Genomic DNA, 26,108 nt, shown 5'->3' on the forward strand with positions numbered 1-26,108 from the left:
GGTGTACCTACCCAGGAATGGGACCTCAGACTCCTCCGGGCTGTGCACACTCCTGGTTGTGAGGCAGCAGCATGGGGCTTCCAATTTCCTCTTAACTGTAGTGACCATCAGGGATTGAGAGAGAGTAGCAGCTAGAGACTGCACAATTCCCTCCAGCTGAAGCACCTACTAACAAAATTCCCTTCAGCTGTTCCTGGGAGTGAGTGAGAATGGAATGCAGCAAGCAGGAGGCAAAGTTTCTCTCCGGACCTTCTTAAGTGGTGCACCCACGGGGCAGAGCCAGTCAAGGCTGGGGGCCCTTAAGACAGCCCAGCACACCGCTGTGGTGGGTGAGTATGGGAACCATACAGTTCTTCCCCCACTTTGGTAGTAACAGGTGCTAGTGTGCCCTGCTGGCGAGAGGGGTGGCGAGGATTGTTTGAGAAACTGTCTTCACTCCTCGCACCAGCATTAAACCTCCTTCCTGTGGTCAAGCCCCTCCCCTGTAGGTCTGGCTCCACCACCCTCCAGTTCTTGTGGGCAGTATCCTCCTGTCTTCTCTGTGTGACAACACCTACCTTCTACATTGCAGCATTCTGAGCAGGTTTTATGTCAGTGTCACTCTACCAATCCAAGTTTAGTTTGTGAGGCAGTTACCCACTGAGTCCTTGCAGTCAAACGTCTGTGGGGTCCCAGAAGACAGAAGTATGCAGGGGTTTCTTACCCATAGAGCAGTCCAAATTCAGAAAATATTTCCCTTTGTAAGATGGTTCCTGGCTACAGCACCCTAAGGTTTCTCTGGGAGATGATGTGAATCCCTTTTCCAAAGTATTGCAGATTTTAAATTATGTATCTAGTTAGGCTGCAAGGTTGTGCATGTTGTTAAAGTTTCCAATAACTAGGACTACCACTACGCATACTAGTATTGTTCACTGGGACTCTCTTTTTCACCTTTACCCCTTCAGAGGGGACACTCCTCTCCTCCAGCTCTGGAGCAGGGGCAGCGTGTGCTGGGGTATTCTATTTCTTTTACTCTGCTGTTGTCCCAGATCTCCAGATCTTACCAGGTTTAATTTTTCTTCTGTTAATTTCCAGTGTTTGCCCATGATCACTCACCTCAATATGCAGCTATATACCTGTTGCTTTGGTTCTTCTTTGTGGAAAGCAGGTGAGTGTTGGGTGACTATTTGGCCATCTCCTATAGTCTTTTCTTTATTCATAAAAGTATACATATTTTTTTCCTATACCAGATTTATCCTGAATATTCACTTTTGCATCATGATCAATTATAGCATGTGTTATCATATATTTAAAAGGCACTGTATACTCTTATGCATTATGTTGATATCTGTAGAGAATTCTATTACTATGACTCCACTATCATTTTTCAAACCAAACTTTTGGCTCTGTTGTGACAGTTGGTTGGTTCTGTAAACATTACTATGTTGAACTTATTTGTGAGTACATCTGCTGTGCTACTGTAAGATTATCTAATTAGAGTAAGGTCCAAAAACTGAAATTGCTGTGTCAATATAAGAATTTTTTTTTTACAAGTTTTAACAATTTTTCCTATTTATAAAAATTCTGGCAGGATATGAACATTGAGCACAGGAGTCTTGACTGATGGTCTCATTTGAATTAGAAAATACTTCCAGCTTTAGTTGGTAATTACTTGACGTTCAACTTCCAGTGCAAAGTCCTCTTCAAATGGTTACTGAAGAATGGTTGCTTCTTCCACTTTTCTTTACAAAATGTTCATCAGGTTTTGCTTGCAGCTCAGGCAGGGCATGCTTTTGCATCATTCTGATCTTTCTGATATTATGAGAGTGTATATTATTTGCTCAACCATTTTTGCTTTACTCTCTTTACTGGGGTCAGCCCCTATATGTCCCTTCTATAGTAACCCTTTCTAGGGAAGGCATACACTTTCCACCTGTTCATGTGACACTCAGGCCAATGGAAGTGATACTGGTTGAGACTGAGTAAAATCTGTTTAGTTCCATCTTTGCTGTTTCCCTCAGAGAAAAGCTTATTATAGATGGCAGCAACATCTTTAGCCTGACTCTTTCGGTGAAGGGACACATGGAACCAAGCAGCAATTGACTCAGCCCTATGAATGAAAAATACAATTTCTTCACTCAGCCCTATGAATGAGAAATACAATTTCTTCATTTCAAGCCCCTGGAATTTTATTATGAAACTAGTGAAAGCTGACCAACAGAGATTCAGAGTTATATCTCTATCTGGAAAGCTTTTTAGTCTTCTCTCATTACTGAATTGATAGAGTTAGTTTTATTATGTTCTGATTTTAAATAGGAGTAAAAATTCCATGTTGGCCTCAACATGGATTTTAATATATTTATTTTGAATATTATATATGTTATACAATAGACATTTATTTAGTTTCAGCACCACAGAAATTTTATACTTATTTTCATGCCCACCATGCAACTGAATTCGGAAGAGAATTTATTGCTGATGGCCTAAACCATTATTGTATGTAATAGATTTATTTATCTCCTATACATATAAAATCCTAACTATGTACTGTTATTGAACTATTGAGAAAATAGTCTTTGAAATAATTGTGCTCCTTGGTTTAGTTAAGGAACCTTGGTTAAGTTACTGATGGCTATAAAATAAAATCTTTGTAGAATCCTACAGTTTCATATTAGCTTTCATTTACTTGAGAAGCAAAGGAAGGACTCCAGATTTACAAAATACTTGGGAGGCTGGGATGGGGTTTTGACAATATCTGCCCTGAACTGTCTTTGGTTGGGATTCACTGCAGTAGTTGTGGTCAGTGAGCCTCTAGTGTAGGTGTTCAGGAGGGTGTAGGTATTTTTGTTCCAGACAGTACTAGTGTTCTTAATTGAGATATTAAATATAGGCATTTTTATGTGAATAAAAATCTGTCATACACACACACACACACACACACACACACACAAACACTCACAATGGAGTAGTCTCAATAAAATTGTTGAGATGGTAAGTCAAACAAATTTAAGAAATAAAATAATCCCAAATAAGTGTGATATATGTCTATCCATCCCTTTCCCCTGTCTTCTCATTTTCTCAAAGTGGTGATAAGATGATTGTCACTTCTCTTCTGTCTTGTTGTGTAATCTGTTGCCATGATCTGTTTTGACATCTGTGACTTGGAGCTCGCAAAGATCTGTTTTGCTCAGTGTCGGGATGTTCTACCACTAGGCACTGTCTGTTCTAACATGGTCTTTCTCCGAGATGTTTATTTCCTGTAGATTTTCCTCCTTGTATTGTACCCCAGTATGCTGTACCATTGCTGCTGTTATTCTAAGCCTGAAATTTCCAAAAGGCATTTTCTTTTTTACACACATATATATTCTTTTCCTGACACATATCATTAAGTACTTGTCTGCCTAAGTTCTCTTAGTCCTAGTAAAGCAGCACATTTCCTGTGATTTGGCAATTCCGAGGAACATTTCTAATAGCTTGACATACTTTATAATTGGAAGTCCAGTTACTTTCAAGCTACCTGTGAACATCTCACTTTAGTAAACCAACCACCCACAAAACAATCCAGACAAGTGATTCTCTCAAAAGGAAATGAAGATAGTAAAAAAACCCTTTATGACTTTGGAGGTTTTCTTATTTATATTTTAAACCTTCCACCCACAACAATTCTACAAGCTATTGAGATCAGTTTATTGTCACCTCAGGTTTTTTACTTTCCCAATCTCTTCCCCCTTAATTTCTGTGATTCACACATATATAGATTAATAGGTTCAAACACGAACTATTGTTTTAAAACCAGCAGTTCTCTGAGGATAATGAAGCTAGCATATTCTTGAAAAAGCCAGGTTATTGTTAGACAATTTATTCATTAATTGATATTATTAATTCAGTATATTTTTTCAGAGCTTAAGTTTTATTGATATTTCTCCTAGGGATCAGTGTTTTCCCTTAATGGGAATTATTATTAAAAAGTAATTTCATGGTAAAGTTAGCTCATGTACATGTATATATTTGTATGTAATTTCAAAGTAAAAAGTGTTAATATTTCTCTATTTTAAAAGCAATGCATAATTCGTGAAAATGTGCCAGATTTTTATTACAAAGATGTTTTATTAAAGACAGCTAAAAATTACAAAATTTCTATTTAGGTCTTAAATTTTCAACATAGTTTTCAATGTTACATTTCTGTGTATTGATATTAAATTTTATCCATTTCTCCCACATAGAAGGGACAATTTTTAGAAGTGATTATGTGTTTGTAAACTATTATAGCATATAAAATTACTACAGAATTGAGTGACTTAAACAACAAATACTTAGTTTATATTGGCCAGGATCCCAGCACCCACCTAGGATCGGTGCACCTCGGTGATACGTTGGGCAGTTGGTGTTGGTTGTTGCTTGGAGTATGAGTGTGTGTGTATGAGAGTGCATAAGATCCCAATTAGCCCATTGCCTAATTCCCATCATTTTGCTGTATGCTATCAATTAGAAGCAAGCTAGAAAGCCCACTTCATACTCGAGCAGAATGGAATGGTGTGAATACCAGAAGGTTAGGATCAATGGGAGCCATTTTAGAGATTATCTAATGGTCAATTGCAAGTAGTAAGAAGCCACAAAAACTTTGCTAAACCGGGTGTGGTGGTGCAAGCCTGTAATCCCAGCAGCTCAGGAGGCTGAAGCAGGAGGATCTCCAGTTCAAAGCCAGCCTCAGCAAAAAGCAGGGTACTAAGCAACTCAGTGAGACTGTCTCTAAATAAAATACAGAATAGGACTGGGGATGTGGCTCAGTGGTTGGGTGCCCTTGAGTTCAATCCCCAGAACACCCCCTCTCTCCCCAAAAAACAACAACAAAAAAGCAAATCAAAACAAACAAAACTTTGTTAAATCAAAGAAGAATTTATAGAAAGAATTACATAGTATCTTTTAGAAACCCATCAGGAAGTATACTTATGCCTGGTGAGAGAATTTGTAAAAACAATACACAAGGAAACTCCTTTATTTCTGTGGATATAAAGTTTTCTCTTCTTGACTGCTTCTGGTGCCCAGGTGAAAAAGGGGTTTCAAAATCCCAACATAGTTTTTAAACTCAACCATCAACAGGGACCAACTGCAATTGCTTTGTTCTGATTTCAAATCCCTGAGGAGACTTTAGCACAATTGAATTTTGTTTCAATGTGTGTGATGGGGCAGGGAGAGTTAGGAGTGGTCAAGAGAATGATAATGAGGATGAATGGTTTTACTTGGGTTTAATAAATCCTTTGGTCCCAGACTTGTGAGAACCTGAACTTCTCAGAGGAGATGTGCAGGTTGGTTAATCCATCTATTAAATGACTTAAGTCCAATGCAGTTCTGAGACTTTATATATTCGGCATAGCTAACAATTTTGATTTTTCTCTATTGTAAATATTATCTATCTGAAACATAGTGTATGTTCATTTCTAAATTTTATAAAGAAATGGACAAAGTACAGTAAGCAATATCCCCAATGCCCAGACTTATTCTTAATGACTATTTTGCACTGGCAACTGTTTTATAGTTAGCATTTTTACACTTGCCAACACATTGCAGACTTTTCCCATGTAACTAAATATAGACATATACAATTATTTTTAATGACTACACCACTGCACTTCTTCGCATGGTGCTCCATATTATTTTTAGATTTCTATCAATGCATATTTCTTTTGGTTTCTAGCTATTCTCTCTTATCAATAGGATATCCTTATACCATCTATATCTTTGAACACTTGTCTAATTATTAGTGTGTATTTTTAGGACTGGAATTGCTAGGTCAGTGTATATGCATTTGAAATTGTGAAACAGATTGTCAAATTACCCTTGGGGAAGGATTTTTGCAGTTTATAGTTCTATCAGAAGTCTTTAAGGGTGACTGTTTCTCTCAACCTCATTAAAGCTGACTATTATCCATGTTTTTAATATTAGCAATGATGTACATGAAAAGTGATATTTCATTGTTGCTTTAATTTGCATTTAAAATCTCATCCTTAAAGCAAGAGTGTTGGCTAGAGTATATCAAGTTAGAGCCTCAGGGATCTGGGAAACTGCAAAAATGAGAGGTACAGGAGATTTATTTTTATGCCTTTTATTCATTTAATTTTCAACTACTTGTACTAGGTCTACACAGTTGTGTTGATAGCCCCGTCTGGTGGGCACATCAGTAGAAAGTCAAGTTAAACTTTTTGTCCTAGGAGATTTTTATGCTGTACACCTTGTCTCCATTCTTGACTGCACTAAATCGGTGAACTGTCACTTACCAAATTCAGCCCTGTCTCTTTCCTTTCCAAACTTCATCTCTCACAGGAGTAGGGATTATTCTCCAAACATCTCCACAACTAATTTGCTATTGGGTTAAAAATGGAATGTAATAATGAATTGCTCTTTCCCCTTCCAGTGTAGCTTGGAAGAGCCTGTGACCTGCAGGTTGGAAAGAGGCCCCAAACACCAGTGATTGCGTCCACAACACAGGGAATATTAACAGACTGAGAGGAGAAGTTTCTCCTTTTGCTTTCTGCAGTATTTTATCAGTTTTCTAAGGAGGGCAAATTCTGTTCTGTGTGCTGTGACTTTCTTTGCTTTGGTTCAAACAACAGTGCATCTGTAAGGTGTGGTTGCATTACTCCTGGTTTTAGTGCTAGTGTGATTTTATTCACTGTTCTTGCTTCTCTTTTTTTTTTTTTTTTTTTTTTTTTTTGTTTGTTTGTTTGGTCAGTATTTTGATGACTATGCCAGGTGTAGAGCAAGTGGTAATATGATTCTTTCACTGTCCTCTATTCTGGCAGTTAACATGTTGGAATTTAATCTTGTTATGGCTTCCAACATCTAATTTTTGTAGTATTTGTGTCTGAAAATCAGTTATGAGTCAAGCATCCAGGCTTGCTTGGAGAACAAATCTCAGTATCAGCTGAAAAGTTCTTGAAATAAGAATGCCTCTGTGTCTTCACACCTATTATTAACCATAGTGCCAGTGATATTCAATAATACAGTAAATTCAGGGGCTACAATTGTAGCTCAGTGGTAGAGTGCTTGCCTAGCATGTGCGAGGCACTGGTTTCCATCCTCGTACCACATTAAAAAAAAGTAAAATAAACAAAACAAAGGTATTGTGTCCATCTACAACTAAAAATAGAAAAAAACTCATAGTAAATTCAGAGGTAATATTAATGAAGCCAAAATTGATGATTACTAGACAGAGGATAATAAGAACAACAAGAACACAGTGACTTATAATTCCTATGACTCCTGAGAAGACTATCTCAACCTTTGATTTCCTTTGACTATGAAAAATTGTGGTCCTGCCATAATACCCACTCAACTCATTTGCATGTGAAAGCAACAAATGAACCAAAATCAAGTCTTGCATCATAACTTTTTTTCTTTCAAAATGAATTCCATTAACTAGTAGTGAGTTACTTAACCTGGTGTTTTATGTCAACTTACTGCCCATCAATCCTTAGCTTGTTCCAAACATCGTTGCCCCAATTGTTGACTTTAGTTCTCAAAAAGAGGGAGTATTATTTTTTACGCTTTGTTAAAAAGGCATCAATGTGCATGTTTTACTTTCAAAATGTTCTTATTGTAAAGAAATTAGCAAACTTGAAAATACTTGATTTCACATAATTTTTGATGGGCTCCTTACCTCTGCCCTAGCTCTTGCCTTTGGCATAGGAGACTTTATAATTATCATCCAATTTAGGACCCTTGTGACAATGAAAGCACAGCAAATGTGAATTTGGACTGTAGGATCAAAGAGGAAATTTTAGTTTAACTTCTTAGAAAGTTAGACTCATTGTTTTGCCATAGTCCCAGAAGAGTGAGTCTAACTCCATTATGATAAAGTAATAAGATCCATTTTATAATTTGTCCAGAGGATTCAAAAGGATTCAACACATGATTATGTTGTATATTACATGGACAAAATAAGGAATTCTTCAGCATTTCTTGCCTCCACACCAAAGTATCTCCCTAAGAGCAGAACTATTCCTCCCCCAGTCTCCCTGCTTTGGGAATTGCATCTGCATCACCTGCCCTTTGGTCTAGTCTGGTAGTCAGACAGTCTTCTGTGGGACCTTTTACTTAAGCATTCTCCTTGAGGATTTTTGTGTTCTCCAATCTTGAGTGGAGTATCACAGAAGTAACCCAATAATGCAGGCTAGTTTATTTTTCTTTTCAAGTCAGGGAGTGAGAAAGATTGAGTGTATCAAGGTAAATTCTGGTTCTCAAGAGTTTTAGATGAGTCAGGTTTTATCCTATGTTCTGCCAATAACATTAATGTCCTAGGCATGCTATTTGGATAATTAGCGATGTATACTTTGAATGATCTATACTCTTTGGAAGACAACTTCAAAATAATGTAGAACAAGTTCCCTATCATGATCCAGTTCTCAATCCTTCAAAAGTAAACTATATATTGAAAGACTCTAGGCATTTTGCTTTTTTGAGAGTCTGGGTTAGGACTTGAGATAAGGGATGGCTTATTATGTTTCTTTTATATTACTATGGCTTTAGCTTAATTATATTAATGATTGCCAAAAGCAATATTTATTATAATGATGAATAAGCAGGTATTAAAACATTAGAGTGAATATCATACACATGCTGATGCTTTTATAAAATTTCTTTTCAAATTAATTCACACATAATTAAAAGAAAAATAGTCCTAGGAGTATAATGCAAATGAGTAGATGCTGCTTCACAACTTCCTCCCCAAAAGTTTCATTTAACTATTTATTTAATTTTGTCTTCATATGTGGAAGATAAAACAAGCAAACAAGTCTTAAAACTACAAACAAAATACTCTACTTATACCATTTTTTGACTATCTAAAAATTGGCTTCCTAAAATAATTGATTAGAATTTATCTATGTTACATATCCTTTTCAAATAAAAATTCATAGCAAGCATTTACATAATTATATTTTCATAAACATTGTGTAAAATCGGGTAATTTTGTATTCAATTACATTTTATTTGAAGTTTTTGTATATTTTTTCCCAGAGTTCTTTCTCAATTTTCTCATTTACTTAGTTGTCTACATTCTTCTTATTTATTTCAAATTGCTCAGAGTGAGGAAGCCTCTCTCCTTTTCAGTCCCTTGTATCCCCTTCCCCAATCTGTGGGCAGTAATGCAGCAGAGAGAACTGCTACTTAGTGCAGAGTGCTCCCTCTTCCCTCCTCCCACCTCTGCACGCTCTCTCCCATTCCCTTTATTCATCTGGGGTTTTTGGGTTTTAAGGCAGATCAATGAAAATATGTACTTAATCCTTCATGAGTAACAGAAATGTATTTGCCATGCTCTTTAAATATTTTACTTAATCTTCACATATGTCTGAAGAATTGATGTTACTATTACTATTCTCCCATAAGTTTAGAGATATTAAAGGACTTGAGTATTCAAACTTTTCACATAGTAGGTCTGGGATTTCAAAGCACTCATTGACCTCTAGAGTCCATCCCTCCTCATTCCACCATCACAGAATGTATTTTTTTATAGACACATATTAATTATACACATTGGTGGGTTTTATTGTGGTTTATTGATATATGCATATGATGTAATTTCATCAACAGTGCTCCCAATAACTCCCCTGAGATTGTCCCTTTACCATAATGTTCTCCTTGCAGAATATCTCTTTAATGTGACAGTATTGGCAGTTCCTGAGTTTTTTTTTTTTTTTTTTCCCCAATCAAGATAACATTTTAAATTCTGTGATGTTTTAAGTTCGTTTCATCACTGGTCTACCCAGTTTAACTGTTGATTATAGGCAGAAAAGGGAATATATAATGAGCATGTCTGAATTCTAGAATATTAAAGAATTAGTTACAACCTTCACAGAGAAGCTAGAGAACTGAGGAGAGACAGCAGTGCTCAGGGAATAAAGTACTTGATCAAAAGATGTCTGGTGACTCTGTACAATTGTTTGAAAGTAAAGTAAAAAGATCTCTGAGCCAGGCATATTGACAGAGGCCTGTAATCCCCCAGGACTGGGGAGGCTGAGTCAGGAGGATCGTAAATTTTGGGCCAACTTCAGCAACTTAGCCAATTCTGTATCAAATAAGAACATAAAGGGCTGGGGACTTAGCTCAGTGGTAGGTTGCCCTTGTATTCAATCCCCAGTACTAAAAAGAGGAGGAGAAAGGCAGAGAGAGGGGGAGAGATGGAGAGAAAGAGGGAGAGAGAGAGGAGAGACCCACTAAATCTGTAAGTATTTGATGCATTCAGAGGAGAATAATTTTTAGGGCCAAAATCACAGGAGTTTATTGTGCCAGACAAACCTGATTTCTGTTGTTTTATAAAGTTATATAGTAAATGAAGGATATAAACATCAGATGGAATGTATTAGAATTTTAACAAAAATCTTAACAATACACTAGAAAATGTTAGGTTAAAAAAATTAGCATATCTTTGTATGTTGATCTTGTTACTACAAACTAAATGAAGCTAAATATTTCTTTTAAAAGAAGAATGTCAACCTGCTAAGATGACCAACATTTCCAAAAAACAAACTGTGGGACCACTTGGAAGCCTTCTGCATTGAAAATCTTCATTAACCTAGGGAGTGAGTTCATGATTGAGGACAAGAAACAATAATACGCAAACCAAAGGTGTAGAAATAACCAAGAGAAACTTTAGAGTTCTGTTGAAAGTGTGTAGTACATAACAAAGAACTATAGAATCCAATACACAAAAATGCATAAAAATGTTTTAAGTTTAAGACTGTCAAAAACTGTGACATCAACATTGGTGGAAGTCAACTTTTTGATTATACATCACCTTTTATTATGCAAACTTTGAAGTTTTGACAACTGATTTTTTTTGCTTCACTCAGAAAGCAGAAATGAAGTGGACATTTTGCTAAGTCAAGGTAACAAGATATACAAATACAGTGACCAGGTTTTAAGGAAATAATTCTTTAGCTTAGAGGTTAAAAAAAAAAAAAAAAAAAAAAACAAAAAACTAAGCCTCTATTTTCAGATATAGTGGTTAAGTTATGAAATAAAATCAGCTTTTCTGTATATTCTTATTTTAATGAGGCATGGTTTTTAGAGAAGATTAATTTATAAGAAACAAAATTAAAATAGCATTTAACTAATTTCCAATGAATCAGCTGTCATCAACATGCTCTGGAAAACTAGTGAGTCAGAATATTATAAATGCAAAATTCTCCTTCATCATTTTCTAAAGGCATTCTATTTCTTTTCCTAAGAGAACTATCTCATTTGAGCCTTACAGACATTGTTATGCTTTTGAGTACTAGTGAGAGCAAGCATCCTTATTCCTATAACAAATACTTTATGCCTACTATGTGCAATAGTGGTGCTAGGCTTGGGGAGTAGAATGGTAAATTAATATATACCATCCCTTTCAGAAGAATTCTCATTGTAAAGGAGAATAGGCTTTATATTATGGCTATAACAGATGATCTAATTAATTTTTTCCTTATTTCTAATGTCCATGATTTATGACTTTTGCAGTAGCTATCATGTAATTATTCTGACATTATATGCATATGGTTCTGCTAGATAGCCATGGCTATGACATTTGGTTCCTTAGCAACTGCAACTGTACTTTGGAAAGAAAAAGAAATTGTCATGAAATACTCTAGGACATTAAGTCCTTATCAAAAACCAGGGGTTAACCTGCCATCTATTTTTTGGCATGCAGTAAAAAATATTTCAGATTGAAAGCATAATATAAAGTAACATTTTTTTACTGGAGATTTCTCAAGGTTGGATGTTGTTATTATTGCATAAATAAGACTGGATCAGAGGTGGGGGTGGTTTACTTTACACCCTTGGACAGGATATGTGATGTTAACGAACAGACCAGGACCAAGTGGCTTTCCAGACTTGGTTTTCTACATTAGCCTCACATCATTCTGAATTTGAAGGGACATTCTTTAGGTTCTAGGTGCTCTCAATTTGTGAGCCTTCACCCTACATCAAATATAAAAAAAATGTACCTACCTTATTAAATATAATCAATATGAAATTCCCCAAGCATTATGTTGAAAGAACAGAACTTCTCAGAGGGCAATCAGAAGCCAAATCCTTCCTGCTCACTACTTACCTAAAAATGCTCTGGATTTATACTTCCCCTATCCCTCAGAGAGTCCTTAAAATCCATCAGCTTACTTTTTGTCAAAAGTCCTTTGGTTATTTTGTCAAAAGAATTATGTCATATTTATAATACATAGTGCAATGCTCTATGTATAATTCTAGTGCAATGCTCAACCCCAACTTCGGAGTCAAGATTCTCTTCTTTCTCTGGTGCTCACTCTTGCTCTTGAGGGAATCTGTCTGAGTCTTTGAAAAGCGCCATTTCTGGACCCTCCAGCTGGCCTTCTGATGAAGTCGGTGCCTCTGGAGACTGTCCCCTGCTACACAAGCCTCCTTTTCTGCATCTGATAGCTCTTTTCCCTGAGGTTTTCATTTTGACCAAAACCTTCTTGGCAGTACCTTTTAAGAAATGTTCTGAGATATGAATTTAGGTACCCAAGTCATGCTCTTTTCTGTCATCACTGAGAACACACTCTCTAAAAACTGCCTTATGTGCAACTATAGGCCATATTCGCTCACCACTGATGTGGATATCTTTTTTCAGATGCAAGTTAGCCACAAGTGTTCTGTTTGCCCAACTATAGGACACAGGCTTCAAGAATTTTTATTTAAGGCAACTCTTCACAGTATAAAGTCAGTATAGAAGCAACAGTCCTTACTAGGAAGGATGTGAGCTGTGAAACCAGAGTGAACTGGGTTCCAATCCATCACCCTCTTCCTCAGGCCCTGATATTGTGTAGGTGAAAGGAAAAGACAAGTACTTGCCTACATTGAATCTCAGATTAGTTAATTGACATTAAATTCTTCAACATTTAGCATAAAATGTATTATATTTTAAATATAAGATGATTATACAACAAGGTAAAATAAAATAAAAATTAAATCAAAATGTAAAGGCAAAACAACATGGGAACAGAAACTTCATACACAGCCAGTTAATTTTTGTGTACCAAATGCAGACCCTCACAGTTTCCTCATTGTTTATCAAATGCATGACATGTAATAGTCACTCATTAATTACATGGTGGTCATCATTACTACAGGTGTAGACACCTTGTTATGTAAAGATGTATTTGTTTCCATTTTACACTCAGTTTCAATTCTATCAAGGTTTTCATGAGAAAATAGAAATTAATGTATTTTGAAATAAGGATAGACTGAGCAAGAAAAGTGAATTGTCTTGATGGATAACAATAAAATTCTGCCTGAACTAAAAGCAAGCTCTCTGAACCTACGATAGTAGCCAACACTATACATGGATGAAATAAATTGTGATTATTTCTACAAAAAGGCAAATACTTATGGAATCATCAAAGTCAAGGAAGGACACATTAAAGGTAAATGATTTGAATTATTTTTGTTTTTTATTGGTAGTGTTAACATTAATTGGCAGCCAACGTTTTGTTGAATCATTAATACGAGCTAAACTCAACCTGTTATCTCACTTCTCCGGGGTGAAAATAATCATTTACATGATCCTCATAAGCAAGGATCTTGAATTTCTCTGAGTGCTAAATTTATCCACGATGATACAGGATTCAGGACCAGGACTGATTTTAAAATGCCTCTAATCACTATCTTACTTATGTTACTTTTCAAGCTCTTAATAATGTGTGCAGTCAGAGCCTAGCCACTCAAGTTCAATGCATAGAAAGAGGTATAGACACTTTATAATACAACCTGCTCTCTTATGGGTTTTGTATAAAATAGATGACTTTGACAGTTGTTAAAATGTGACATGCCATGGGGGAACTTCATTTCTAGGTTATCTTCAATAATAAAAGTGAAGTAATAATGAAAACATGATTATGGAGAGGGGAACAAGTGGGGAGATGTAGTTCAGAGGATATAAGCAGCAGATACATAGAACAAATATATCTAAAAAATTTTGTACAATATGAGGACCATAGTTAAAAAATTGATATGCTATTTGAATTTTTTATTAAATAAATGACTTTTAGCTACTTTTTGTCACAAAAAAGTAACTATGTGGGATGGTACGTATGTCAGTTCACTACAGTTATCTTTTTACTATATATAATATATATCCTATCACATCATGTTCTAAACCTCATACATAATAAAATTAAAGCTTTGTAAAACTGGACTGGTATGTAACTCAGTGGTAGAGCACTTGCTTAGCATGTGCAAGCCTCTGGGTTGAATCCCCAACACTGGGAAAAAAAAAAAAAAGCAATAGTAATTATAGGAATAGTGATACTTTAAATATGGGTAATTGTGGGTAATTGATTCATAAAATATGAAAAATAACATTTCTATGATACTTTGCTGTGTTTATTGATCAATAACAGGCAGTTTAGAGAAACTCTGCTTAATGCAGAAACACAGTTTCAATGTTTTTTTGACAAATCCCTCCCTCTCCCTCTTTTAGTAAATGTTGGTATCCCTAAGCCCTTTTATTCAGAGAATTTTGGAAGCATTGAGGATATGAACTATGTTCAAGGAAGTTGACTGATATTACTAAAGGAATTTGTTTTTGATGCTAATTCTCTGATAATATTTAGCAGCAGGAACTGGAGAACTGCCAAACCCTCAGCAAAGGCATCATGTTCTCTGGACTGTTTAAATTGGTATTCATTTACCCTATTTGTCAGGGAGGGAAAGAAAATTTATGGAAATATATAAAGAACAAAATGCTTAATCTAGGTCATGTTTAAACCCAGCATTAAATATCAGTATACTTATATCAGTAGAATTAATATAAAACTATACAGTTTGTATAATTGGCACTTTCTTATTTTATGGTGAAGATTTTGCTTTTCCATTTTGAACTCCATTGTCTATGCTTCCTGCATTTCAGCAAGTCTTCCCTTTGGTTCTCCTTCCTGAAACATGTTGTAAATCATTTCTACCCTGGTGGCCTTCTCTAACCAATCCCCTTCATACATCCCATCCCCTCACGAGAGAATGTTGCTCATGGGGTGTGTCGGAATGACAGCTGGTTTCCAGAGGAGGACACATGGAGCCTTACAGTCACTGAGATGCTTCTTTAAATGACTGAAAGCATGAATTACACAAAAACTCATTGTTGGGTTAGAAGGAGTTGATTAAGGCAAAGAATGTTTAAACAATCGCAGGCCATACCTAACGATCCTGAGCAGGGTGGAATATAGTATCTAAACTATTTGACCTGCTCATCCACTGTAATTGAAATACAGAGCCACAATTTGTAAGAGCCTTCAAAATTTGTGCAGGTCTACCACCAGTAAGGATGAAAGGACATTTATTTATTCAAACTGCAGTTCCACTATTAGAATTGGTAAATATTTAGAAAACAGTATACACAGATTTCTACACATTTTAATAAGATACTGAATCTTTTTGACAAGGTGACTTTGTTTCCTTTATGTCCTGGGAAAATGTGAATGGAAGAATTATGGAATGTCATTTTTTATTTAATGTCATTCCATAGTTCTCTCTTCAAATGAAAGTCTAGATTAAGATACAATATCAGAGCAAATTATCCAATTTAAGCAACTCTACTTTTTCTGACTTATTTATTTGAAAGTTTTCAGCAACATTTTAGGTGGAAATTAGTATTAGAAATGAAATATTTGCCTTTAGGGAAATACATTGATCCACTTAATAGTGCAGAAAAAAACAAATGATAAATTGAATGCTCACAACCCTAATACATCCACAATTTAGAAAGTGTCAAAAAAAAAAAAAAAAAAAAAAAAGGAAAAACTTGCCCATCATTTTTTCTTAGTTTGAAAGTTGTGGAGAATTTCATAGAACAGTATTTTATATATTAGATGCCTAAATGAACTCAAATACTCTAATGTAACAATTGAAGAGCAAAAGTACTAACAAGGTGATTGCAAACTCTTACAATAAACATATTTCTAAACAACATTCTTTGAAAAACTATTGTCTGAAAAACTAAGCAGATGTTCAGGGAAAATATTATTCAAATGGATATATATATATTTTTGGATATACTGTATAGAGATTAAAAACACATTCATATATTACAAGTTCTGAGATACCTGTTTTATGTTACATAGAGTTTTCCAATTCATTTGCTTATTATATCCTTTTGGAATTTCTTTCAAAGACAAATATGTCATAGAGAATAACACGAGAAACCAAATTGAATATTTTGGTGGTATTACTCATATTGAGGGGTTAACTGTGTGTACTTAAACTTTGCATATTTATGTAAGGAGTGCATGCTACATCTAGAGTTTGTCATTCCTAGCTTGTGGTCATTGTGTGTTTCTTTGCTTAAAGTCATGTCCTAAAATTAAAAGGATTTTATTCAAGAGAAAAAAAAATCTATCTTTTAATATAGTAGAGACCTTTTCACCTTGTACATGGGGGTCATGATGGCTCATGAACATGCCTTGGGGAGATAGCTTAAATTATGTTCTCGAGTAGTTTCTTGACTGTTCATAGTCATGTACCACATACTGTTTTAGTGCATGAAGGGCCACAATGCCACAGTGTCCGATAGGATATGTCCGGTAGAGGTAGTGAACTGTTAGTACACTTATTGATGTTCACAAAAGGTAAAACTGCCATTAGACATATTCTCAATATATTCCCTTCATTCAGCAATGCACAACTTTTATTTTGTTAATGTTCAAAGGTTTAAAATCAAATTATTAGAAGTAAAAAATAAAAAAGATTCAATATTCATGTTGCTCAGTTGCCTTTAAATGGCACAGGTATGTTATAAGGTGACATTATCTGTGGAAGTGGAGCTTTCTCAGCTGACACCAAAATGATTTCTCTCTCTTTTTATTTTTTAATTTTACTCTAAAGGGAAAGGCAGTATAAGCACAAATAATAAAGCTTGATTAAAAACTGATGCTTAAATATTTATGAAATGGCCTTACAAAGGCAAAATAGAGAATTAATTGGCCTCAGTCATCTGCCTTAATCAAGTATATTATAGAGGTTAATCAGCACATACTTAAAATATAAGACTGACAAATCTAACCTTGTTAATATTAATTTTCTAGAATGATTTTGTTTTTACTGAAAATATTAAACAACAGAAAATTGAAATAGATGTCTAATACTAGGCCTATTAAGCAAAGTAGACTTCCCGGAAAATTAGAAAAGGAGAATTATTAAGTGGTTTCCATACTTTGAAATCAATACTCTTTCCCCCACAGATGTAAAATTAAGAATCTAGTCAGACTCCTTTCCAGCTCAGAACTACCATCAACATTATTCACTAATCCCTTTGATCTGATCTGATATTTGTTGTGAAGCCCACGTTTTCTTATGCTGTGGTTATTGTTAAAATGTTTGGGTATTATTCATAAGTTTAAGTACAAGAGTAACAGATACCATTTGGTTGTGGTTATGTGGCAAGATTTTTTTTTCCTCTCTAGAAGTTAGATACTACAAATAGATCTGACTACAGGATTTAAGAACAGGCTAACCTGGAAAAATTCCAGAAAGCAGTGCTTAAAAAGAGCTTAGAGGAAGAGCCTTAATTTAAGGAGAACTTAAAGTAAATAGAAGTTTTCAGCTTAAAAAGACCACGGCTAAGAAGAGATTTCAGAGGGCTATAAAACCATGACATGAAAACTTAGGAAGGACATCCTAAATTTCCAGACATGTAGACATTTAAAGAGAATCACTTTTTTGACTTATTAAAAATAGTCCAACTCATGAAATGACTAATATTCTATTAAATCTATAACCCCAGGAAAAATTGATAGAAGCACATGTACAAAATGTTTGGGTGGGAAATGTGAATCACATCATGAGCAGAGGACAAGGGACATCAGCAATGTAGGGGAATTTCTTTATTTTTATGTCAGAACTTTATGAAGGGCTAAGCAATAGCATGCTGGTAAATAGGCCCTAACAAAAAAAAAAAAAAAAAAAAAAAACAAAAAAAAACAAAAAAAAAAAACCACTAAACAAAACTAAAAACCACATGCACAAACAAAAATGCTGATTTGCAGCATTTGCTGATTTCTGTGGTATAAATAAATACTCACCCTGACTGATTTTAAGTTATTACTTTTTCAGCAACTGGCTTTTAGAATTCTTTGGTATTTAATAATTGCTCTCACAGTCCACTAAATATACCACTTACATTTTTGCAAAATCTATGAACAAAGTCACTGTCAGGCGACTCTGATGGGTAAACTATTAGTCAAATCCACATAATTCCTATAATATGATTAATTTAAAATATGATTTCACCTGTTTCTCTTTATGTAAACACTTTATTTGATTTTTTTTTTTTTTTTATCTGCCCAGTTAGGCAGTCATCTATCTAGTCATCCATGGCTTATTGTTTCTCCATGTGGCATATGAAGTGATGTCTTGGTCTGTTTTCTGTTGCTATAACTGAATGTCACAAACTAGATAATTTATAAAGTTTCATTATTTCACCATTTTAGAGGTCGAGGAAGGAGTCAAAGATTTAGGGCCTACTTGGGGAAGGAATTCTTTCTGGTGAGAACTCTGCAGAATCCTTAGATGTCACAGAGTATCACATGACAAGAGGGACACACAAAAGAAAGGACCAAACTGGTTTTTATGTCATACCACCCTACTCAAGAAAACCCATTAATCCACTAATCCATGAATGAAGTAGTTCTTTCACAGTGCAGAGTTCTTGTGTTTCTTACCTCTTAAAGGTTCCAATTGGTTGCACTCTAAATACTTCACAATGGGATTTCAACATGAATTTTGATAGAGCCAGTCAAACCATAGCATATGTATTATAAGAGCAGGGAGTCTTGGAGTAAGAGGAGATTGGGGCAAGGATGTACATCCTAAGTGATTGAAGAAGGTGGACCTGGACAAGCAGGCATTATGTACATAGTGTCTATAGGCAAGCAAATGTGATGGTGTCCTGGGTCTGAGGAGCATGGGTCCTTTAGAATGCCCCTTCCCAATTACTATTGAGTCTCTTTCTTTAACTGCACCCAAGTGTACATAGTTGTTGCTAAATAAATTGCAATGTTGAAACAAATTATATGAAAAATAATAGCAAGACAATGACTTGTAATTAACTGAGCTAACAGCTTCATGTAAGCAAAATGAACAATTTCCAGGGGCTTTTATGTACTTTCACCAAGGCACTGAAAGAATTATGATTATATATTTGTTCTAGAAAGTCACTGGAAGGTGTTAAATTGCTTAGCTCTATTACAAATAAAAGACTTGCTTAGTAATTAACATCCAGACATTCATTTCATAAAAGGGTATTATTAAAAGTCTTGTCATAAAATAGGAAAGATTAAAATAGGAAAAGATGAAGAGCTAGCAGTTATTTCAGGCACAGCAACATCTTTCACCTTACTCCAAGCTTTATTTACTCTTCTCACGATATTTTAAGTTATTCATTGTGCCAGCATCATGGCTGACTTTGTGGGATAAGCCTGGTTTTGACCTTTGGTTGATGTATGTAATGAATAGGGCTGGTCCCATTTAGAGGACTGAACTGAGTGTGCTTTAACTAGGAAGAAACTCTTCATCAATGGAAAATCTTATTTCATTTAAAGATATTGTCTTGTGTTTAGTAAATCAGTAAAAATTTGAGAATGCAGTGCTGATGCAATCACAGAAATCAGAATTTTCTTGGGCAAAACTGTAAAAACAGAATGCCTAGAATATTTCTGATTTCTCTTTATTTAGATATATGAGTAAATTTTTATCTTGTTATACACATAAAATACATTTGGGACTTCCTGAAGAACATTATGTTAAGTCATTAGCTAATGACTGAATGCATCACTATTATTTATTATTAACTAATTGTTTAAGTATTTGGATATAAATCTTGACACTTCTTAAACTTGCCTACAGATCTCATTTTGAGAAAGAATTGTTAACTGTTGAGGAAGTGCAAGCTTCTCAATTCATTAATTCTTGTAAGTCCTATGTTAAGCAGAATGATTGGCACACAGTAAATGTTCAATAAATGATGGTAAAATGTGAGATATACAAGGAATATTAAGTAATAAATCATTATCTTCAACTTGAGAGATTTAGTAATGATTTTGTCATTCAGATCTCTTCTGTAGACCTGAGAGATGAATATTCAAAAAACATAAGAAATGTGATCTTAGGAAGTATGCATAATTTTGGCATATAATCACTCTTTTAGTGTTTATAATTATTTACAGTATTTGATGGTGATGGAAAATATTTCCATCACAGTTGACATACCCACATTATATCATTTATTCGTAAAGTAACAGACACTGAAAGGAATTGAAGTAAATTAATCAGTGATGATTTAGCTGAAGTGAAATATTTCTATTAAAAGGGGAATATCACCTGGTAAAATGAGGAACATTTCCAAAAACTATCTTAGTGCAGCTCAGCTTCCTGTACTATTTATTTGCTATTGATATAGGACATTTCCTTTTTGTGTTTTACGAAACTCTCCTGGTAATGGTGTGTTCATTAATCTTTCCCACTTGCATGTTTCCAGTGCCTTCTTATCCCTTGCTGGAATGGGAGCACTCTGGGGATGTGAGGCATTGTACAAAGTGCTGAGGCTACAAATTTCTCCCATCAAGTGGCTTCCTCGAAATTGGAGCTTTTATGATGATAGAGCATTGCATGGATACTTCACCACTGTGTTGCAGCCTGCTGCACAGCTTAGAATTCTCAGCCTGCCAGGAGCCTTCAGAAGCAGAAAGAACAGAGGGTAGAGGCAGAGCTAGCATTCCTTCAGGAACCTCCAGAACCTCCCATAGAGGAGGTCTCCAGTATCATTTTAAATAGCATAAACATCAGTCAAAAGATGATACCTTGTTGTGATTGGAAGAAAGAATAGCTCATGAATTTTTGCCTAGTCATATAGGATGCATCATCAATGTTATTTTAAAAATATGCAGATTACTAAATATATGCATATGTAGATGTAGATATAAGTCCCTACAGAGAATGTGTGGCAGCAGGATGCTGGGGCCTCCAGGTGGTTTTACAAGTTACTTCTTACAAACTACACTTAATGTCTTTTACAAGGAAATTAAGGAAGAGCTGTAATTTTAAAAATGAAATAAAAGAACAAAATAAAAAGCCCACACCTCACCGAATTTACCTGAACTAAACTAAGCTTTTACAAACTTACATTTAAATGATGTCCTAATGCATGATTGGTGATCAAAAACTTTTTTCAAGTAATGAGAACTATTTTCTTATACTATTTCTATCCTTGTTTGTGAATATCTGACAAATTCTTTAAAATTCTTAAACCTCCCATTCTGAATGTGTAAAATGAAGGAAATTTGGTGGCAATGATATTTTGGGCAACTTGGAAGACTATCAGCTAAAAAAGAAAAAAAGAAAAATAAAAAAGTAAAGAAATATGATTTTTATTTCTAAGTGTTTGACTAATAATTATAAGTTGAATGAATTTAAGGAAAGAAAGCAACATAATAACTTGGAGCACAAGGACTCTAAGCATTGACTATGGCAAGTTTTTAAAAGGGCTAGGGAGTGGTCTCTCCCTGGGTTGTGAAAGCATTCCAGGAAATAGGTGTGGTTCATGGAGTTGGGGGTCAGGGACAAAAACTGCTCTAGGCAAGTGGAACAAGTCCAGTCAATTCAGGTAGAAAGCTCACTGACAGGTATCAAATTGAAAAAACAAACAAATTTTAACTTGAGGAAAGACTTTACTAGAAAGGATGGATTATTGCAATAGGGAGAAGTAAACAAGAATAGAAGGCACCAGGCTTAGGGAAATGGAATAAAAACCTGGGTATTGCGATCAGATTGTAGATGAGAGAATGTTTTATTCCAAGTCAGCTTATTATTCACAGTGGCTGTTGAGGCTTGTGTTGCTTCACATTAAGGCTGGACCAAAGTTCCTAAAAGAAGAAAAGATAGCCCAAATTTGATTAGCAAGCATTTTTCTCCCCTGATTGATCAGTTAGTCATTTATGAGACCAGGAATGGAGATTCAGAAGATCAGGTTCTAGCCTTGCCATAGGAAATCAAGGACCTTCATGAATCTTACACATTATATGAGGAAGTATGTACCGTTGCAGTAAGTCATTTCTGGGAACTCAGATGGTGGGAAGATTTCTGAAACATTACTGTTTTTTTTTTTTTTTTTTTTTTTTTTCTCCTCCAAGATCACGGAGCGCTGGTAAAATTCAACAATGTCACTAGCACTGAGAGGTAGCGTAGAACAGCAGTTGGTGTTAGAGCTCCAAGGAGTAATCTGAGTGTCTGCAGAGACACTGAGTCCGAGCTCAGTGGTGGGCAGTCCCAGAACAGATGGCAAGCTGTGATCAGGCAGGCAGGCCAGAAAGATGTTTGCGTGAAGAATATTTATCTTTGGCAGCAGGATCTCAGGCATGGGTATGGAGAGATTTCATTCCTCAGAGATCTGGTGTTAAGAGTAGGATATGGCTCTGAATCTAGAGAACCCTAGTTTCTGGAATACGAAAGCATCTCCATTTAGAGTAACCAAGACATAAATAGAGTGGAATTAACAAATCTGATATAGATTGAAGAGCATTAGAAATAGTCTTTTTTTCTTCAATGGATGAGATTGAACCCAGACTCTGCTTCAGCTCTTGTATATCCATGCATGGAAAGAGAACAGGCAGATTCTAGCACATAATATCTTTAACAAAGGGGTCTATTCTTAAAGAAAACCAATTTATTTTCAACTTGAATAATAGCCTAGTGCATCACAAACCTCTATCATTTCCATACTCTATACTTTGGAATTTCTTTTTGTTTTATAGGTCAGCCTCCTGAGTCTCATATGGGAAAAACATAGTTAAATTTGGGAAGGAAATAGAATATAAATAGCTATTTTAAAAGATTGTAAGGTTTGAAAAATTACATGTCAAAATTGAAAATGTAAAAGTTAGGTTGTTTGGGGTTTCTCTACTTTAAATTTCTTTTCTATTCCTCCTGTGTTGATAACATTAATGTTGAATATTGAATTATATTTTGTTCCAAATGTTGAATATAATGCTTATATGCAATACGGAGACTTTTATAAGTGAATTGCAAATGATTTACCATTTACTTTCCTTAGGTAATCTTAAATTTATTTAAATATCCAAAAGCACTGATAATATATAAATGTAAATGTAGTATGATAGAAAATCCTGTTTTGTTTTATTAATTCATAACAATATTTATGAAAGTTTTATGTATAGGAGGGAAACATGTTATTTTCCTGACCCCATATAACACAGTTTGCAAGGATGAATTCAAATATGGCAATCACCTCAGAACTGCTCTCTATATTTGGTCCAGTAAGCCCTAAGTTATTGTGTTTAAATTCCGAATGTTTATACAGGACACAGAATGTTCCTTAACAAGATTTCTCTGCTGAATGCTGTCTCATATAATTTAGTTTTATTCATGCTATAATATCTATGCTGGCAGGCCATATATATATATATATATTTATTTTCCATATAAATATAAGAAGTCTTGGAGGATGGTAGTTGTATATATTAACAACCCTATAGTTCTTATTGTTGGTGGTTTAAATTTTTGGAAGTTCTTAAAATGGAGTGTTATCCTTTTCACCCTTATATATTTCAATCAGTTTTGAACTCTGTGGAATGCAATACTTGGAACACTGCTGGACATATGTATAGAGTTACAAAGACATGCTGAAGGGCTGGCTCTCTCCTTTGGCTCCTGAGCACAGTCTACTTTCTGGTCTCTGCTTCCTCTGAATCCTCAAATCCTCCCCCAAGCTGCAGTCTGAAGAGCTTCCTTAGAATTGGAATTCTTGTCTGCTTCTCTGGTGTTGCCTTCTAGTTTGTCCCCATTTGTCTTCTATACTTTAGTCTTCCTTAATTGCAGGCAAGTGCTATAAGGAGCCATGGTTTTCTAATTTCTAAGTCTTCATACTCACTGTTCTGTCTTTCTGTCACTCTTCTCAATGCCTGATGAACTTCTCCCTCAGGTATCTCTAACTTCCTCAGGTAGAGCTTGCCATTGTCATCTTCACACCCTCTCTGTGCTCTGCACGCTCCTCCACTGAACGTCGATTGCTCCGTATTGCATTTAGCTGTTCTTACTGTCCTGTTCCCTACTGCTGCATGAGAATACAAGGGTAGATTTCAGTAAATGAATGTTGAATGTGAGTAGAAATTATTGTTAAATATAATTATATCTCTGCAGGTATAAAATCTATTGATTTGATGCTTTCAATTGATAGATATGTAAAATTTACAAGTTCCTTATGAGTTTCTTTTTAAAAAATCATTGCTATCTTTTGGATATGCTGTTCCTGTGTCCTTTAAAGGTTTTGGTTTTTGGTTTTTTTTTTTTTTTTTTTTTTTGTAATGTTGGAAGATTGGTTCCCTGTGTGGCAGTGTAGAGGTGGCAAAACCTTTTAGAGATGAGTCCTAGTGGGAGATTCTTAGGCCACTGGAGACATCACCCTCAGAAAGGGTTAATTTAGTTCTTATGGTACAATAGTTCCTACAAGAGCAAATTGTCGTAAAAAGAGTAAGCCTTGCTCCTGAGTCCCTCTGGCTTCCTTTCTCTCCAAGTAACCTCTCCCTGTTGCATGTGTTCCCACCATGATTCCAACTATGACAGGCCTTCACTAGAGCAAAGCAGATGCTGGTACCATGTTCTCAATTCTCCAGAACTATGGGCCAAATAAGTGTCTTTTCTTTATAAAGTACTCAAACTTGAGTATTTTGTTATAGCAATAGAAAATGGAATAATATAATCATAGTATTAATAATCACATTATTATGATACCTATTGGGATTATTTTTAATTTATCTTCATTATCATTTTTTGAATATCACACTACTGTATAAGTGCTATGGACATGACACACCATGGTAATGAATAATAATTTATTATTTTAAATTAAGCATTTCTAAATATGTATACTCATACAAATATTATTTATGCATATATGTCTATTATATCTATTGTCTATGAATTACCTATCTATGTACCTAATCACTGAGATCCTTTCAAAATATATTGGGAGACAGGAAAAGAATACCACAACTTAAAATATGATGTTTTTAGTTATTTATTTATGACCCTAGAAGTCAAAAGCATAGTAAGAATGTTTCATGAAAGCATAAAGAATACAATTTTTATTGGAGGAATCAGAAAAGTTGCATGAAGGAAATCATGTTTAATCTAGGCCTTTGATGATGACAGATTTTTGCAGGAGGTAGGCACCATTCTCTGCCAAAAAGTGGTATGAACATGTATGTGTTTGGAATTCTGAGACCAGGTCAGAGGGAATGTGGTCCCAGTTACATAAGGGGAAATTAGTGTAGAAAGGAGGAGAGAAACCAGTTTTTTGAAACTCTTGCAACAACACAAAAATGAGTAATTGTACTTGGATAGTCTTTCTTTGTTCAGTCTAAAGTAAAATGTTTTTTATTTGTAATTTGATCACCTTCTTCATTTTATCGATGAGAGTTTTAAAAGAAGTAACTAATGTATTAAAAAACTGAACAGTACTTTGCTAAACAATAAGGATGTTAAAATAAGAAGACTAAATTACAGCATTTGCCGGGAAAGGAATGGAAACAAAGAACATCACACTAAGTGAAATAAGCCAGATTCAGAAAGTCAAGGGTTGAACGTTTTCTCTAATAGGTGGAAGCTAGACCAAAATAAGGGGGAAAAAAGCAGGGGGATTCCCATGAAAATAAAAGTGAGGTCAGTAGAGCAGAGGAAAGAGATTGAGGGGGAGGAAGAAGGGACAGGAAAAGGGAGGAACAGCAAAAAGAAATGGACCAAATTATGTTATGTGCATATATGTATATTACAGTGAATTTCCCTTTTATGTATACCTACAAAGCACTAATAAAAGTAAACTAGTAATGAATGGAAGGAAGACCAATAGAGTAGAGAAAGGAGAACAGGAGGAAGAAAGAGGGGAGGGAAAGAGGAAGTTCTAGAAGACTGAAGTGGAGCAAATTATATTCCACACGTGTGATTATATCAAAATGCACCCCAATATTATGCATACTGAAATTCACTAATAAAAACATTAAAAAGTAAAAAAAGATCAACTATAAAATGAATATAGATTACAGATTTTTCTTAGATTAGTATTGTATTAATTTTTCATA

The 26,108-nt window shown here is 35.0% G+C and overlaps 1 protein-coding gene across 1 annotated transcript in view; it reads left to right on the top strand.

Moving 5' to 3' along the window:
• The window catches only part of Sgcz (sarcoglycan zeta), a 1,063,315-nt gene that overhangs the window by 92,933 nt on the left and 944,274 nt on the right, over positions 1–26,108 (top strand). The gene's annotated exons all lie outside the window — the stretch shown is intronic.

The sequence above is a fragment of the Sciurus carolinensis genome, chromosome 4, assembly GCF_902686445.1.
Source record: "Sciurus carolinensis chromosome 4, mSciCar1.2, whole genome shotgun sequence".
NCBI classification, from domain to species: Eukaryota; Metazoa; Chordata; class Mammalia; order Rodentia; family Sciuridae; genus Sciurus; species Sciurus carolinensis.